This window comes from Ornithorhynchus anatinus, chromosome X1 (assembly GCF_004115215.2).
Source record: "Ornithorhynchus anatinus isolate Pmale09 chromosome X1, mOrnAna1.pri.v4, whole genome shotgun sequence".
In the NCBI taxonomy this organism is placed as follows: domain Eukaryota; kingdom Metazoa; phylum Chordata; class Mammalia; order Monotremata; family Ornithorhynchidae; genus Ornithorhynchus; species Ornithorhynchus anatinus.
The window spans coordinates 32,624,389-32,633,551 of record NC_041749.1 but is presented as its reverse complement, the minus strand read 5'-3'; the positions used below and the strand labels follow the sequence as shown (position 1 = coordinate 32,633,551).

Sequence of the window (9,163 nt, the reverse complement as noted above, 5' to 3'; positions counted from 1 at the left end):
TCCCTCTCAGGATCGCACGTGGAGAGTTTCCAATACTCTACCAGTCTCGGCTATGGGAGGGACAGTCAAGCAGAGGCCTACCCATTCCATTCCTAGTTTGGGCAGTGGCTAGCGAGTGGAAGGCAATCTGCTACAAGTCATAACTCACCTGTGCTGGGCAGCAGTGTCATGGGAGAGAGTCGAGGGCAGAGACTCAAGTTTACTGCATGGAAGAAGGCAGTGCTGTCTTTTTACCAAGAAAACTCTATGGATTCATTACCAGAATGATTGCAGATGGAGGTGGAGTGTTCTGAGAGCTGTATTCATTGAGTCGCTATGGGTCAGGGATGACTCAACATCATAAGACAAGAGAAGACAAATGCTTAGTAGAGTGCTCTGCACATGGTATGTGGTCAATAAATACGAATGATTGATTGATTTACATATTTATACCCATCAACAGCACTTTTTAAATCTGTTTTTTCAAATGAACATTTAGTGATTTATTTTTGATCTTATTTATGCAAATATTTTTAATTCTGCCTCTCCCATTAGAGTTTAATCTCATCGTGGGTAGGAAATCTGACATTTCTTTGTTTTATTTTTCCCAACTACTTGTACAGTGTCTTGTATTGAGTGGGCATTTAATAAATTCCATCACTACTATTAATACAATCTATTAAGGGCCTACTGAGTGTAATGTCCCATACTAGGAAGTTGGGAAAGTACAACAGCAGCTTAGAGCACTTAGTGGATGGGGGAAAGGTAACAAACTATGTATTCTCTGATTCCTTTGGCCTCACATTGCCTTCCCATTGACGTCAGAAGAATCATAAAGCTCGTGAGCCACAGTTTGGCCTGGGAGATTAGACGGCAGGTATTTTTAGAGGGTTCACTGAGAGCACAGCACAGGCTGTCAAAAAAATGCTTTATAGTCATTCTGTTTGTTTGTCATTTCCCACCATAGCTCCATGTACTCATTACGCCTGTCATATTGTTCCCATTATTTAGATGCGGAAACTGAGGCTCAAAGCGGTCATGTGACTAACACACCTTTATATGGCAGTGGAGTGGGAGAGCTCAGGCACCAATGATGATGTCTGTAGTAGATGACTAACCTACTTGAAGAATTTGCCCCTCAGGGGTAACTTGCCTCTTCTACAGCAGGTTCCCTGTATCGCTCTGTGGCACATCGGCTAATGTGTCTGCTCTGTGCTTATGCAGGGATGAAGTCAATATCAGTGCAGTTACCGCCTGGTTCTCTGGTCTACTTGGGACTCAGGCCAGGTTGACATTTCTGCTCCTCAGGGTCTGTCTCTCACTTCCGGTTGCCAACAACCTCAGTGGATTGCTCTTTCCAAGAAGAACTGATGAATTCACAAACCCACAGTGTAGGCAGATCCGTCGGCCATTATTCTCTATTTCTTGCCAGGCTATTCACTTGCGAGAGTGACTGTCACAGTTAAAATCCTTGAAGAAGCTGACCTCTTGGAAGAAAGAGAGAGAAGACAGGAGAAGAGGAAAGGGGAAGGGGGGAAAAGGGGAAGGAAAGGAGAGAATGGGGAAGGGAAAGGGGGGAAGGGGAAGGGTGAAGAGGTGGGAAAAGAAGAGGGGAGGAGAGGGAAGGGGACAGAGAAGAAGGGGTAACGCTTTTTCTTGAATGGGATTTTTGTTATAGACAAGAGTAGCAGCAACAGTATAAATAGTTGTGACATTTTCTTCTGCCACAATCTTTCCTTGATGATAGATCCTCCTTCCACTTTTCCAGACAAGTCACCTCACAGTTATTAATCACATTCACTTTCCAGATCTGGTGGGACGGAGGAATGGTCCAGAAGAATGTACTACTTTTTTCAGAAGTGCGGCTGTGGGATGGGAGGTAAGGAGGAAAGGAGGGAAGAAGGAAAGGGGGAAGGAGGAGAAACAGAGGTAGAGAGAGAGAGAGAGAGAGAGAGAGAGAGCCTCTTCTGAGATATGAAACCAGATCAGAAACAATGTGCAGAGCTCGTTAATCAAGCATGAGATCAAGAAAGTTCAGTGAATGAACTAATTCATGCTGAGGAAAACAAAATGGATTTTCTGCTCACACCACAACCCCTAGAACCAGGCAAGGCAATGCCTTGCTGGATGTGTCAGTCCGACTTTATAACGAGCATATAAATAAGAGTAATGGGATAAAATTAAGCCTCAGAAAAATAGGCTGTGTATTCAGGAGAAAGAGAGCTCATAGACTCTCAGAAATATCAGACAGCAGTGGTTTGGATCCTGTCCAATTGGCCTGAGCAAAGCAGGGAAGGTTCTGCTGTTGGGAACCACTGCAGAGGCTAAGAATAGAATGGGAGGGGTGTTTTAGGGGTTCTGATAATGCTAGACACTCCAAGGACCCATCTCCTCCATCCAGCACCCAAGCTTTACCTCACCACATCCCACAGTGAGAACATGGGCCTGGTAGTCAGAAAGAGCTGGGTTCTAACCCCAGCTCTGTCACTTGTCTGCTGGGTGACCTTGGGAAAACCACTTAACTTCTCTGTGCCTCAGTTACTTCATCTGTAAAATGGAGATTAAGATGATGAGCCCTGTGGGGGACTTGGACCATATCTAACGTGATTGCCTTGTTTCTACCCTAGCACTTAGAACAGTGCCTGGCACATAGTAAATACGTAACAAATACCATGGAGAAAGGGTCTAAATTAGAGTGTACCATCAAGGACATTCCATTCTCCCACCTACTTTTGGGGAAAGCAGCATGGCCTAGTGGATACAACACGGGTCTAGGAGTCAGAGGACCTAGATTCTAATCCCAGCTCTGCCACTTGTCTGCTGTGTGACCTGGGCAAGTCATTTCACTTCTCTGTGCCTCAGTTACCCCTATCTAGAAAATGGGGATTAAGACTATGAGCCCCATGTGGGACAGCGACTTTATTCTACCTGATAAGCTTGTATCTACCCCAGCACTTAGAGCAGTGCCTGGAACATAGTAAGCACTTTACCAATATTGATTTTTTTAAAAGTCTATTTGGGGTGGTATGTTTCTGACTTCCAACTACCTTCCTCATTCCCCTTCAGAATGGCCACTGATATACTTCATAAATTCCAGGCCAGAGACACTATTACGTTACATATGCTCTGCTGGACATGCAGTATAATGTGATGGTATCGAGGACCATTTTGCAGAAGCATGCCAGAGCTTGGCTGATCCCACCACTTACTCCAGAGCTGTTTGTGGCATGACCTCACCGCCTTATACCCCCCGGGGATTGTGTGAACTCTAGTGCTACGTCGCAACCTTAGAGCGTGATAGCAGGAACTGCAGCAGATGGAGTCTGAGAGCTTAAATCTAAATAAACCAGATGTAGATGCATCCAGGTCCATATCTGACTGAAACCAGACTGTCCAGAAGAGAATGGGATGCATGACCACCCTTCCTGCACCTCCAACTATGGTCCCTCAGTATCTCAGCTCAGCTCAAGCAATGGTCCTGGGAGAGCTTACATGGCTCAGGGTGATAGGAGAAGGGACGGAGGATGGGGAGGACCACGGAGGGAAGTAAACTGGGGCAGAGTTTATTTTTGCCCTGGGCTCTCCCCTCTATCAATCAATCAATTGATCATATTTATTGAGCACTTATTGTGTGCAGAGCAGTGTACTGTGTTGGGAGAGTACGTGTGTAGCAGAGTTCGTAGTCATGTTCCCTGTCCACATGAGTTTATGGCCTAGAGGGACATTAATATAAATAAATAAATAAATAAATAAATTATGGATATGTATAGAAGCGCTGTGGGGCTGATGGGGGTGGTGAATAAAGGGAGAAAATGCAAGTGCAAGGATGATGCAGTCGCAGTGGGAGAAGAGGATATTGAGGGTTGTCAGAGAAGGCCTCTTGGAGATGTGCCTTCAGTAAGGCTTTGAAGGTGGAGAGAACAATTGTCTGTTGGTTCAAGGAAGAACCATCACCTTGCTTCAAGGCTCTTCATCACCTTGCCCCTTCATACCTCTCCTCCCTTCTCTCTTTCTATCGCCCACCCCGCACGCTCCACTCCTCTGCCGCCCACCTCCTCACCATCCCTCGGTCTCGCCTATCCCGCCGTCGACCCCTGGGCCACGTCCTCCCGCGGTCCTGGAATGCCCTCCCTCCTCACCTCCGTCAATCTAATTCTCTTCCCCTCTTCAAATCCCTACTTAAAGCTCACCTCCTCCAAGAGACCTTCCCAGACTGAGCTCACCCCTTTTTCCCTCTGCTCCCTCTACCCCCCCCTTCACCTCTCCGCAGCTAAACCCTCTTCTCCCCCCTTTCCCTCTCCTCCTCCCCCTCTCCTGTCCCACCCCCTCAACACTGTACTCATCTGCTCAACTGTATATATCTTCATCACCCTATTTATTTTGTTTATTTTGTTTAATGAGATGTACATCACCCTGATTCTATTTATTTGCCATTGTTTTTATGAGATGTTCTTCCCCTTGACTCTATTTATTGCCATTGTTCTTGTCTACCTGTCTCCCCCGATTAGACTGTAAGCCCGTCAAAGAGCAGGGACTGTCTCTGTCTGTTGCCGATTTGTACATTCCAAGCGCTTAGTACAGTGCTCTGCAAATAGTAAGCGCTCAATAAATACTATTGAATGAATGAATGAATGAATGGTTATGAAGAGGTAGGGTGTTCCAGACCAGAGACAGGACATGGGTGGGAGTGTTGGCAATGAGATAGACGAGATCGAGATACAGTGGGTAGGTTGGCATTAGAGGAACATCTCATTGGCCTTGTTAGTTTGTCAATCCCTTCCATGCTCCCAGTAATGCAGTTTCGCATGAAAATCCAACAAGGGGAGAGAAAGGAATGGCAGAGGCCCTGAACATTCCCAGAGGGTCTCCACCTGTGTTCCGGTAGGCCCAGAGGGGTAAAGGGCTGTGCTTACTTGCCTGCCTGTGTTTGCATGTGCATCAACAAGGCCTCGGGAAAGGCCGTTTATTCCTCCCACCTCCTCGTCGCTCCAGGAAGCCACCCTGATACCTTAGCATGACCTGGTGGCAGTTGGCTGTCTCCCCTTCTTGTTAAGCAGCTTTTAGTTGCTCAGGCCATGTGAGTAATTGGAATTGACTCGGCGTTTTACATCCCAGCCATGATTGATGAGGGACTGTGGCCACCACACTACTGGCGCTTCTTAGGGCTCTTTGTTTGTGAATGGAGGCGGAGGCTCCTGATACAGCATTTTGCCAGCTAGAGTGAGAGGGGGACTTTCCCCAGAGGAACAGGAGGAAGAGGAGGAGGAGGAGAAGGGGAAAGAGTAGAAAGGAGAAGGGAAAGAGGAGGAGGAGGAGAAGGGGAAGAAAGGGAAAAAGGAGAAGGGAAAGGAGGAGGAGCAGGGAGAGGAGGAGGAGGGAAATTCATTCATTCATTCATTCAATCGTGTTTATTGAGTGTTTACTGTGTGCAGAGCACTGTACTAAGCTCTTGGAATGTACAGTTCGACAACAGATAGAGACAATCTCTGGCCAACAACGGGCTCACAGTCTAAACGGGGGAGAGAGACAGCAAAACAAGGAGGAGGAGAAGAAAGGAAAGGGACAGAAGGGAAAGAGGAAGATGAGGAGAAGGAGGAGAGGGGAAAGAGGAGGAGGAGGATAAGGGGAGAAAAGGGAAAAAGAGGAGAATGGAAAGGAGAGGAGGAACAGGGAGAGGAGGAGGGAAATAATGATGATGGCATTTGTTAAGCGCTTACTATGCATCAAGCACTGTTCTAAGCACTGGGGTAGGTACAAGGTAATCCGGTTGGACACATTCCCTGTCCTACTGGGGTGGGTACATTTTTTTGAGTGTGGAAAAAATACTCAGGGTTCAAGTGGAGTCAGGTGAACTTCTGCAGAAACAGCACCTATATGACATCACCATGTTACACTGCATACTGGAGCAATGCTTGCATTCCACTGGCATCTAGGAGCCTGGATTCTTTGTGCTGTTGCTGCCCACCAAGGTTAGGGAAGATAACTGGAGAGGATGGGAAATCACAGTCAAGAATCTGCCCTGTGTCATACTGTGGTGGGCGATGCCAGGCCTCCACATCAGGTGTTTTGGCTCGTCTCGGTACTACTCAGGACGAAGTAGCTGCTGTCACAGCCAAAAAGAGGCTTTGCCGAAGGAACAGGCATGGCTCGAACAGTCAGGATGGATCGGAACCATTTCCATCCAGATGGCACATTGATCTTCACCCAGAGACGAAGGCTGGGGTGGCTTGCGGAAGGGAAGAAAACACAGGTGAGAATCCCCCAGGATTCTGTGGACCGAACCATCCCAGGAGGCAAGGACTGTGTGATTCAGATGCCCCGGCCATGCCCATCTCAAGTCTGGAACACATGTCTTTTGGGTCCTGCAGGAAGGGAGGAGGAGATGGGCAGCTTTCCTTTGTCTCCCATACAGGGGTGGACGTGAATCAGAATGAGTCAGATCTTAAGCAGCATGGTGGAGTGGATAGAGCATGGGCCTGGGAGTCAGAAGGTCATTGGTTCTAATCCAGGTTCTGCCACTTGTCTTCTGTGTGACCTTGGGCAAGCCACTTCACTTCTCTCTGCCTCAGTTACCTCCTCTGTAAAATGGGGGTTGAGACTGTGAGCCCCACGTGGGACAAGGACTGTGTCCAACCCAATTTAGTACAATGTTTATTACAGTGCCTGGCACATAGTAGGTGCTTAACAAATACTATTATTATAATGCATAATTATAATAATAATTTTATGGTATGAAAATTATTTTGTTGCCATGGAAATTGCCCTTCTGGCTGGTAGAGGACAACTACCCAAATGATCCTGGGTTGGGTAGGGACTGTGGCCCTCAATTCCATCCTCTGACATTAGGGCAATCCAGGCCTTTCCTCCAACAGCAGGCTGATCGGAGCCTGCCTTTCTTCACTTCCTCCCAACAACCCAACACCTGAAGTGCAATCTGGGGGCCCTGGCTATGCTAATTTACCAGAGATGGTACACAGGGCACCCTAAGGGGCACCAAAGGGAAGGGACAGGAGGTTTTAGCCAGCTCCTGTTCCTCCCTGCATGCCAGTCCTCCTCTTCCTCTACCACCCTGGCTCTGGGCACTGCTGTTCAGCTAGCCAATCAACCCTGCCTAATCCCAGTTTCCCAGAGTTTTCATTTTCCCACTAAGAAGCAATTTGGAAGTCCCAGTGAGGTTCCTCAAGATCCCCCAGCTGCTTTCCCTGAGACCTGCCCCTGGCAGCTGGCTGACCTCATGCCTAATAATAATAATATTAATAACTGTGATATTAGCTAAGTGCTTACTGTGTGCCAAGCACTGGACTAACTACAGTCTCCTGTGGAAAATGGAATCAGTTGTATTTTAGAATTCTTGGAACCACTGCCCACCATTCAATCCCTTTCCACTACCATCTGCTTAGGGGCAGTGTCACTTGGAAGCAGGGGGATACACTAGGTCATTCAATTAATGAATTGTATTTCTTGAGCACCTACTGTGTGCAGAGGACTGTACAAAGCGCTTGGGAGAATATAACACCATCAGTAGACACGTTTCCTACCCATAGGTGACCGCTGAAGGCTCCTTCAAGACCTAGGCTTCTGTGGGACAGAGTTTCAGGTTAATTAGTAGTGAAGGACCATTACCAAGAAGTTGTGCAGACAAGAAATATCAATAGACTCAAGAAGGATTTAGATAAAATCAAAGCTCTTTAATAGGTTATTAAAGAGAAAAGTTAGGAATCTCAAAGGAAAAAGTAAGGGATGTTCAAAGGTCAAGAAGGGTTTAGGAGGATTTGTAGACAATGATTTCCCAGTGGGTTATTAGAGGGAAAGTTAGAAATGTGAGATAATACTCCTCACCTTGGAGATGGATGGCAAGAAGGGCAATCCATCAATCAAACAGTGGTATTTATTGAGTGTTTACAATGTGTAGAGCACTGTTCTGAATTTGGGAGAGTACAATATAAGAAAGTTAGCCAAAACTTTCCCTGCTCATAAGGAACTTATGGCCTAGAGAGGGCTTGCAAATATCACAGTTCCCCCTGCAGCGGCATCAAGTAGTATCACTGATAGAAGCAGAATACTGGACAGGGTAGACCATAGACCAGCTTATCTTCTCAAGTTCAGATTTCTCCTTTGAACTCTGTGAACTGATCCTGACCTGCACCAGTGGGTTTTTTTTATGGCATTTGTTAAGTGCTTACTATGTGTCAGGCACTGTTCTAAGTGCTGGCGTAGATACAAGCTAATCAGGTTGGACCCAGTCCCTACCCTAAAAGGGGCTCACAGTCTTAATCCCCACTTTTACAGATGAGGGAACTGAGGCACAGAGAAGTGAAGTGACTGTCCCAAGGTCACACAGCAGACAAGAGGTAGATGGAATTAGAACCCAAGTCCTTCTGACTCCCAGGCCCGCCCATGCTCTGCTTTCACTTTGGGCAGTGGCACAGCCTAGTGGAAAGAGCACAAGCCTGGGAGCCAGAAAACCTCGGTTCTAATCCTAGTTCTGCCACTTGTCCTCTGTGTGACCTTGGGGAAGTCACTTAACTTCTCAATGCCTCTATTTCCTCATGTGTAAAGTAATAATAATAATAAAAACAATAATTAGGGTATTTGTTAAGCTCTTACTATGGGCCAAGCACTGTTCTAAGCGCTGAGGTAGATACAAGCTAATCAGGTTGTCCAACTTGGGGCTTACAGTCTCAATCCCCATTTTACAGATGAGGTAACTGAGACCCAGAGGAGTTAAGTGACTTGCCCAAGGTTACACAACAGACAAGTGGTGGAGCTGGCATTAGAATTCATGACCTCTGACTCCCAAGTCCGTGCTCTTAGTCTTGGTGATTCACTGCCTGTTCTCCCTCCTTCTTAGACTGTGAATCCCACGAAAGACAAGGACTGCCTCTGACCTGATTATCTTGTATTTACCCTAGTGCTTAGTATGGCACATAGTAAGCACTTAAAAAATCCCACAGTTACTGTTCCTATTATTATCATGGAGGATCAAAATGGTGGCACCGCAGACTGTGATATATCTGGAAGGTCAGCAGGAAAGAGGCTTTTGTTTCAGCTGCCCTAGGCTTCCTCTGCCTAAATGCACATCTGCTAGTGAACTTGATTGCAATGCTTCCCTCGTGTTCCTTTTGATCGATTTGGATGGGTGGGGGTGGGGGTGGAAGGGTTGGGCAGGACTGTTTCAGCGAGG

At 46.8% G+C, this 9,163-nt stretch overlaps 1 non-coding gene across 1 annotated transcript; it reads left to right on the top strand.

The window, feature by feature from the left end:
• On the top strand, positions 1-138 carry LOC114806708. Its single transcript, XR_003754770.1, has one exon. It is a non-coding gene; the product is annotated as a small nucleolar RNA SNORA7 (small nucleolar RNA).
• Positions 139-9,163: the final 9,025 nt, after the last annotated feature.